The following is a 9,916-nucleotide window of genomic DNA, read 5'->3' as shown; positions in this document are numbered from 1 at the left end:
CAAACACATTGAGGAACTAGACACTCACTCACACACACATACAGAGTAGATGATAACACACTTACTGTTATCACCCCAGTTTCCATGACGGTTATAGAATGAGAACAAGCATATTTGCCCTTCTCATTCATCTTCCGCTGTCCTATCTGGTAAAGGAATGCACGCACACGCACACGCACACGCACACACACACACACACACACACACACACACACACACATACACACACACACACACACACACACACACAGACACACAAACACACTCACAGCCAGGCTAGATGCAAGAGATCTATTTAGCTTTGCAAAGCTATTATCTCTTGTTTCTTTCTCTCCTCCTCCTACATACAGCCTACATTTATTGTCTTCCCGTTTTTTCCTGTTTGTTTTCTCTGTTTTGCTGCTTTGCTACACTGCTGATTCCAGGCCTCCGTCTTTAATATTTTCAACCACACTCCACTACATTCTCTCCATCCCTTTTAGACAGGTCATTAAATTAACCTCCTCTCTCCCTCTTCCTCCTCCTCCCTTCGTGTTCTGTTTTCTCTTTTATTCTGGACTACGATTTCCTTTCATCTCCTAGCCTCTCCACGTCCTCCCCTTCCTCACCTCTGAGGCGTTTAGACACTTATTTTGTTCTAGGAAATCCAGTCAGCCCGGCCCATCTGCATGATTATGCACAAAACTGCTGATTGGTTCCAGGGAACTCATTCCTGTGGAACAAGATGTCCTGGATTGAAATAGCCCACAGAGTAACAAAATAACCCACCCTTCCTGCCCAATTTCAAGCAGAAAACTTTATACCCACTCACTCTTCCTCTTCCTCATCAGCCCAGTTACTGCTGAAGTGATCATGTTAACATTTTCCCTATATTATAGTTTAAGGTAAAAGACAACGCTACCTTCTTACTTTAAGGCTCAGTGCTTCAGGGATCAAATCTTCCATTAAATCAGAACAGATCTGACAAGGTAATTTGATGCGTCTGCTATACCACGGCAGTTTCATGAAGGAGTTTCTTTTTCCTGACATCCTGGATTATTACAAAATTATAGCACTAAATTCCACCTTCTTGTACAATTTCACATAACTATTGCCATCTTATTCCTACTCTTTCTAAGAGGTTTTCATTGAAAGATTGCATTCCTCCCGTAAATTCATGTTATTCCTGATCTAATTGACGTCAAATTAGGCAAATTTACTTGATTTGATTGTTAAACTTTCCTATTCAGCTCTGCAACCCAATAGTAACTTACATCAAGTAGATAAAAGTGGTTCCAGGGGGCTCGGCTGTTTTTCCTCTGCACACTGTCAACTACTATAAGTTCAGTCAGGGTTTTAGAGGAGGCCGGCAGTACTTGGCAACAAAGCAAAGAAGTAAAGAAAGAAAAATTAAAAAGAAATCATGAAAGAATTAATGCAGATGTCAAATGTCATAAGTCAAGACAAGACAAGAAGCTGAATTCCGTAGTCCGTAAGAGTGTATTGATCAAGCTCAGAACATGAATATACACGTGACAAACACACATCCACACACACACTCACCTTACCTGACCTCCCATCTGCAACATTAAGCAATCGATTGGAGAGGAAACATTGTATTTCTACAGCTTATGTACGTCCTGACATTACATAAACACTATTAAGATATGCTTTTTATATACACACACACGCACACAAGCACGCAAAGAATGACTTAGACTCTTATTTGCCTCATTCTCTACATCACCCAGTCAGGGGTAGCCTTGGATGGTCTGTTTGATGTCCAATGCTGGGCAAGATTAAAAACAATCAACAACAATAACAGCAGAAGCCGCAGCAACAGCTCCAACATATGGCCATTAAATCTAAAAAGCGCTCATGCATCAAAAGGAAAACTAGATTTCTATCATTATTATCAACACTATGTGGTTGCTTCGGGGGCTCATTTCTGTAAATATCATTTCCCACAGACAGATTGGGCCAAGAGATGGGCTGAGAGTGGAATGAACAAATATGCTAATAGGATGACAAAATGTAACGCGCAGAGAATACATACGGTTTCACGCGCAGATAAACAAATATAAACAAAGAAAATAAGATACTGCTAATGGTTTTCAATGTTGCAGAACAAAACAAAGATAAGGTTGAGTTCAAATCGGAGAGAACTGTCGAGGTAGTTCGCATCCAACGTGTCATGTTTGCCAAATTATACTGAGAATATAGAGCTCCATGAGATTATATCCTCATTGTTCGGAGTGTATGTGAGGGCACGTTTCTGAAAGGTGGAACAAAGCAGCCGGTGGTGATGATGGGTGGGTGGTGAGGCCGTGTTCCATTTGGTTTCTATCTCAAAAACCTGGATAATTGGTGGCAATGACTAACCAATGACATCTACAGTCTGGCCAATTAGCGTAGTAGAGCTGCTTGTGTTAGCATTATACTAGTGGAGTTATTCTCTACAAAAACATCATACTGATATGTCAGCATCAGAATGAATCTGTGTAAATGCCACACTCAAAGCATTTTTAGTTCCTCACAGTTGACTGAACCAGGCATCTGCCATCTTGGCTAGCCGACCTGTACATGATAGCCACAGCTAGTTGGTTAGCGTCATTTTAGCAGGTATCAAATGCCACTAATTATGCACTTTTCATCAAGTCTCTTGTGGTGGAGTCTTTTTGTGTCCGTTTTGCCAAAAGTGAAAAGTAAAAAGTGACATTTCCCCCCCTTATTTCACATTTTTCACTTTGGTGCAGGCAGAGAAGGCTTCAGCCAAAGAATTCCCAACGCAGGAAACCCCCCGTTCATATATCAAAGTCCTTTCTGTTTCCTTGCCTCAGGGTTACACAGAAAGCTAACCTAATCCTGTCAGGTCAATTTGGGAAACAATGCACTGGTCAACAGCTCAGGAAAGCTCACAACATTCAAAGAGTGAAAAGGGGAATGACGTGTCTCCTCTATTCCCTAGCATTGTTAGATGTGGATGTTACACTTAGCTTTAATGAAAACACAAGAATACTTTAACAAAGACAAAATGTGTTGCTAACTATATGATTATATAAAAATTTGAACAATCCCTTGTGTACTTGCACGTGTACTGTACATATTTTAAGCGTACTTGTTCTTTGCACTGGCCACTGCCCAACATACCGACGAGGCACAAAGCTGTGAGCAATCTGAATAACTAAGTCGTAGATACACATTCAAAATCGCATTTAATCTCCTCGCAAAGAAACCAGCTCTGTCGCTCCAAAAGGCGAAGGGAAGAACAACTCCAAACATAACCAAAAGAGCACCAATGACATAGCGGCGCACACACGCGCACACAGAGCGCATTTAGTGGAAAAACAATGTCTCAAACCAGTCAGCTAGGGCATAATGCCAGTCTTACATAACCAAGGGCGTCATATCGAACAAACAAATGAAGCATAAAATAAATTCACCAGGCTGTTGAGGCAGGAAGCATTAAATCCATTATCCATCCTTGGGTGGCAAAAGGGGGAGCACAAACAATCCTCATAAAATATTTGTACCGAGCCTGTTAGTCATCACTAATGTCCTGCAGGTCCACTGCTCTGGATGACGGCAACCTTGCCTGGAATTGATCTCCTTTAAGATATGAAAGCCTCTGTAGTCCACCTGAAGACCAAAGACTCAAGTTTTCCCAATTTGAGCAAAGATTACAATGTGACTGGATAAACAAATGTGACAATCCACGTAGGTGTAGACAGGAAGCACATGATTGACCTTCACAGTCCATCTCAGTGCTCTGATACATGCCAGGAAGGTTTCAATGATTTCTGAAAGCTCCCCAAATTAAAGGCTCAGTAAGTGATGTATGTCCAGTAAGGCGAGAAACTTCTGATCTATAAAAGGGGGATGCGAAAGAAAAAGTTTGGGAATCACTGATGTAAAGCATATATACAGCAACCATATCCTGTCAGTAGAAATGTTCAGACCATAGACTGGTGCCAAACATGGCTGCCAATCACACCAGTACACCTCTGCAATGTTTCTTGCTGATATAATATCCCATATCGTCCCATTTCTATAAGCCTGCGTCCCTCCCGTGTAATAAGCAACGTGTCAAAGGTCGGCCCTTTGACTTATGATTATTGCAACCAGAGGCAAGCGTGGGGTATAGGATTTAGGGGGCTTGGCATGTCTCGCTCACCCTTCAGCTGTCATAGATCTCTCCAGAGGCCGTTTCTCCACTGACTGACAGGTGTTAGTAATGACTCTAGTTCAAAGGTCGTGAGTCACCGTAAGCATACGGGCCAGGCACAGCTGCACCTAACCTCTGATACACTATCCCTGCATCCCCTGGGATCACAAGAGGAATTTCAACACGTTACAATATTACTCAATCATTTGACGAGAGCTCCGCTGATGTCAAGCCCGTGAGAACGATTTAAATTAATAACAATAGATACGGCTCCTTCTTCTGAAACGCATTGTGTGTCATTTATGTCATATCTGTTGGGATTTTTCCTCATTTAAAAGTGTTCGTTTGAGGACTGCAACGTTATTTGGCTTCTTTTAAGTAAAGTGTATTAATTCATCAAAAAATATTCATTTTTGAGGCACACTTCATGAATTTAGTAATAGCACTTTTCATTACATCACCTCTCTCACCATTCATCAGCTTATGCGTGTCGTTAACTGCAAGCACCACAGAGCAGGGCTGGTGGAGATGTGATGGGGGTGGGTTTGTGTGTGAGTGTGTATGGGGGGGTTCATTATGGCATCGGCACATTCCTGCAAGTGAGAGATCAGCCTGGAGGCCTTCAGCAGCTGACAGCAGCTGCATTTTCGCGGGGCCTTATGAGGATGGTTGCAGTGGCGGAGACGGTAAGTGGAGAGGACAGTAGAAAGGGAGGCAGAGTTGGGAACAGGGATGGAGATGTCTGGAGGGACTCGGTTATCATTCGGCATTCCTGCTCGTCTTTCATCACGTTGGGTAATGCCTCACATGTGGGTGTACACAGGGGTGGAGGGCGCATCGTGGGAGAAGGTGGGTGTGGCTGGATGCAGTTTTGATGCCTCCGTGTTCTCGCAACCTCTCCCATTCTTTTGTTCTTTTAAGTTTGTGAGCTTTGATTGTGACAAAGACGAAAGCTTACCTTGGAGACGGTTGAAGCACCGCATGTGTGAAATAGTTAAATGGATTATTTTAATGGAACATTCGACCAAGTTGTCAAGTTAATTATAAGGTCTACAATAATGTTGTTATTATACAAAGACTGGAATTTCCAATGCATGGAATTATGGGTAAATTAGCACAGACTCTACCACTTATTCTGTTATTCATTTCTGTCAATAAACTGTGCTATTTTCTTTGGTACAATAGACACCAAAAAGGTGAAAGAGCTTTCGTGAGAGAGAACGTTCAGATGGTTGCCTGTGTATAGCAATTACGCTAACCAAGCCTAGGTTTCTGTTTTGGCTGTTGGCATGCCGCTGTGTCCCTCTTCTCTGTCTTTAACGACTGATCGAATCTCCCCTGAGAGCCACTTAGTCTGTCCTCCATGCAGCCTCTTGAGTTACCGGCTCACCCACACATGCTCCCGTCAGAAGAGCCGCCATCTGGGCACACATACACGCACACACACACACAAGCACACACACGCATATTTGGGAATATACTCACACACGAATATTTTAGAGTCTGTTGACCCTAAAAGTCAGAGATAGCTTCTCTGGCACTGCTACTGGTCCTGCGGTCCTGATACGACGCTGATTTTCCATGTTAACACTCCACCGTAATCACTGCAATTGGCAGATTCCAGTGGCATTAGTTAACTCAAGAGGATCAAATGACAGAGGCATTTTCTACCGTACACCTGCAGTCTCTCTAATCTCCCTGGCATAAATACGTTTTGGTGGGCAACAGGGTAATTTTAGGTGACATCCACCTGTGTGTACTTAAACTGTTATGAAACAGAGGCCATGTTGTGGGAAATGTGGGTGTACACCCTGCAACAAGTCGAAACACTGCCAAAAGAGCAAAAAAAAAAATCACTAAAATCTTAAATGAACTTGGTGTGTTGTGTTATTCTTCTAATTAGTATCTTTGGTTCTGGTCGGATAATCTTGGCTTAATTCAACTGCACAGGTGAGTATTTATTGCGCATTTTACAGTGTCGCTCATCATCAGAAATGGGGGGTCGGGACAATGTGACAACCTGTCCATGTCACATTAGGCATCTCTATGAGTCATTATTCCAGACTGGCTTCGCAAAGTTGCGCTCACTTCCACGAGCATCTGTTAAGATCGCAGGTGCCGGCTGAGTGCGGTAATGACGGCCATTAACCAATCTTTGCTCGCCCTAAATCATCTCTACATAATTCTCCTCCATGCCGCAGCTCTTGGACATCAAAATGTATCGAAAGGTGACGTACTGTACTTCATGATGAGCCGATCTGCATGTCATTTAGACTGGGGGGATGGTTTTAATTAGCGATGATACAGGTTTTCCACTTCAGACGCAGTGCCGCTGTATTCATCCTCTCTCACACAAGAGGCTGAAGGCAAACTTGGTGGGAAATTTACATATCTTTATCCCAGTGCCCTCATTAGAGAGAGGTCAGCCTTGTCTGTTATCATCTCGCCTCACTCTGACGTCATCCCGTGAGGACATTGTAGATAAGGGCATTGCAGAGATGCTATGTATGGGCTAGGAAAGGCTGCATGTACCTTCTGCACTTCGCCAAAGCAAAGAAGACAACCCAAGGCTTTGGAATGTTCCAAAAACTATGGCGATTTCACATCCACTTCAGGGTCGGATGTGATGAAATACAGCATTTTGTCTTTTCACATAAGAGGAAGCTTTTAGTTTGGAGTGACTGCACGCACAGCTACAGCGTGACAAAAACATGGGCTGAAGTCGAAATATGCGCTTTGTCAGCCAAGGTTATGAAATTCTGAACAGAGAGACAAGAGCGACGAGTGGTGAAGTGTATAACCTTCATCGCTCAGTATACACTCCTCCTCCTCTTCCGGCGTCTTTTTCTGCGAGCTGTGAGGCAAAGGAGCCCGTTTTTGCGAACTCTCTAATGAGGCAGACACTGACGCACGGATCTCATTCATTGTTCTTCATTGTGGTGGGAAAATATTTTATCGATTTGTGCAGCGATCGAAGGCGGGTGGTGCTGAGTCGGGGCTCTGTGCGGGATTAGACTCTGCGGGGGTGCCTCGGAGATGGGAGGGTAATGTCCCTCCATCTGAACCCTCCAACCCCTCACCCTACCCTTTTCACCTTCGGAACGCACCAATCATAGCTCTGATCCTCATCGTCATCATAACTCACTTCTCCCTTCACGTGCTGCTCGGCCGCAGATCGCGTCCCCCCACAGTTGTGACGAATCTGCCTCATTTGCAAACATCTGGATTTCATTTGCGGCTTTTGTTTGGGCTCCTTCATGCGCAGCTATGATGAAAGATGACCGAATCTTCAGCATCAGACTAAATCAAAGTCTTGCCAAATGTGACGATAATTGAGTCGTATTGAAATCCAATCAAACACTAAACCCTGGAATCACACCAACATCGGCTCAGAAGATTTGAGTTATTTGTACTCAATTTTCCTATATTTAAGTAATAAAAAGGAAACCGTTGCATGCTGACTGCTGTTGTTTTCCCTATGGCGTACACAGCAATTACAACCCCCCCCCATCTCGCTCTCTCTTTCCTGTCACTCTACACTTTCTCTAAATTATGCTTTACACCTGCAGGTGCCAACATCTCTCTGAAATTATTATTCCTACCACACAGAAGATTGCTTTTGGTAATTATATGTATCATAATTAAATTTGATGAACTCCTCCGAGACATAAAATCTCATTTGACCCAGGTGCTGTATTTCTCCTCTTCTTTACACAAAAGCAGAAATATTCTTCCGGTAGAAGAGACACCAATTTCATTAACCGAATTGTTTTTGGTCGACCAATATTTTTAGTAACTTAATTGCTAAACAAAGATTGCAAATTCTCTGATGTTCCAGTCAAATTAAGAGGGATTAGCTGTTGTCACACAAAAGCCGAGCTTGGCGTTTGAAGCACGACAGAAGAGCTGTCTGTCATTTTTAAGAAGCAATAATCACTAATCTGAGAGAAAGAGCAACAAGGAACCAAACACAGACACACACAAACACCCATACACACACACACACACACACACACAAACACACACACACACACACACAGTGCTAACACTGCCACATGAGTCTCCAACATGTAGTTCTATGGCCAGGATTACACTTGATGTTGATGCACAAACTTCGGTACTTTACATAAACACGAAGGATTAAATATTGTATCCACTAGGGGGCAACATGAAGGCCGAAACATAAAATCCTCAAAATCTTATGGTTTTTGCTCATTGGTGTAAACAAAATACAAGGCAGCATAAACACGAGGTTTGTCTCTATTGAACCCGTTTAGTAAACGTAAAGTCGCTTCTCATCCGGGCCTGAACCTCACAAACTGGACGTAATCTGTGTTTCAACGTGGTAGCTGTGAAGATCAGAAGACACTGAATCTTAGGCCACGCCCCCATGAGGAATGATTATACATATGCACGTTGCTTACTAAAGATCCAGATACAGCCAGATGGCTCCAAGATCTGTGATTTAGGCTTTGGACAAGCAGACGCTGAGGTCAGACACAAACTGTCATGGATCTGCAAAACACAAAATGCGAACAAACACACAGACAGACAGACAGACAGACAGACAGACAGACAGACAGACAGACAGACAGACAGACAGACACAATCACACACACACACACACACACACACACACACACACACACACACACACACACACACACACACACAGGAAAGGACACATTGACTGATCTACTGTAGGCCAGGGATTTGCGACATGGCCCCTTTCAATTTCACCATTCTCTTCTGTCTACATCATCATATCTGCCCTCATGTTTTTTGGAGTCGGCAATGTTCCCTCAATGTCCGTCACTCAGTATTCACTTCAGGTTTTCCACTCCCACACACTCTGATCTGCGCTGCTGGATGGATTGCTTTTTCTCTTCGAGCCTTGCCCTCTTCTCTCGGCAGGAGCTCCACTGCCTCTTGCCAATCCTTTTTTGCAGGTGATTGCTCGGGGAATATTGATTAAGGCGAAGATTTGCTCCCGAGAAGTGCGCTCCTCAAACTTCCCGCGACTTTAATGTGAAATAAAGCAGAGCCGACTCTCTCGTCAGTGATAAATGCCCTATTAAGGATGAAGTGCACTTTTAAGAGAATGCTTTCCACACTCATCCCTCAACTTCCGTGTGTCTAACACATTCTGTCTCTTTGACACACACACACACACACACACACACACACACACACACACACACACACACACACACACACACACACACTATTACATCGGCTCTCTCTCTCTAATTGGTCCAATTAAAGCAACAACCAGCATCAATTAGGCCAAAGGCTCAGGGATCTAATAGCATAAAGAGCTTCACGCATATGAATGACCATTACATCTGCTTCAGCTGCTATAAGTGGAGCTCTACGATTAAAGCATCCCTGTGACCTTCAGGTGTCTCCTAAGCAATACGACATCTCCTGTGAAACAATCTGTGGCCGTTTGTGTGAGTGGGAGGACGGCTTGATTTCCATTCAGACACTACAACCTGCAGCCTGCAAAGGAGAGAAAAGCAGCAAGAGAAACGTTTACAGATTAAAAAAAGACATAAATGGACTGTTTGGTGCATCTTTTTGGCTTCATCTCTGTTTGGCACAGGCCCGGCCTCAGCAGTCGGCCTGCTAATATGAGGCAGGATATTATCAATCAATTACAGTTGATAAACAGTTATGGAGGAACACTGAGTTGGAGACATCCCCATCTCCTCTGACTCACCTCATTAACCATATCATTACTTTGGAACTCGCTTTCCGGTATCCGAAGTG

The sequence above is a fragment of the Genypterus blacodes genome, unplaced genomic scaffold, assembly GCF_046128005.1.
Source record: "Genypterus blacodes isolate CSIRO-AG114 ecotype Tasmania unplaced genomic scaffold, CSIRO-AGI_Gbla_v1 ptg000029l_1, whole genome shotgun sequence".
Lineage (NCBI taxonomy): Eukaryota > Metazoa > Chordata > Actinopteri > Ophidiiformes > Ophidiidae > Genypterus > Genypterus blacodes.
Note: the sequence above shows the minus strand (reverse complement) of the source record.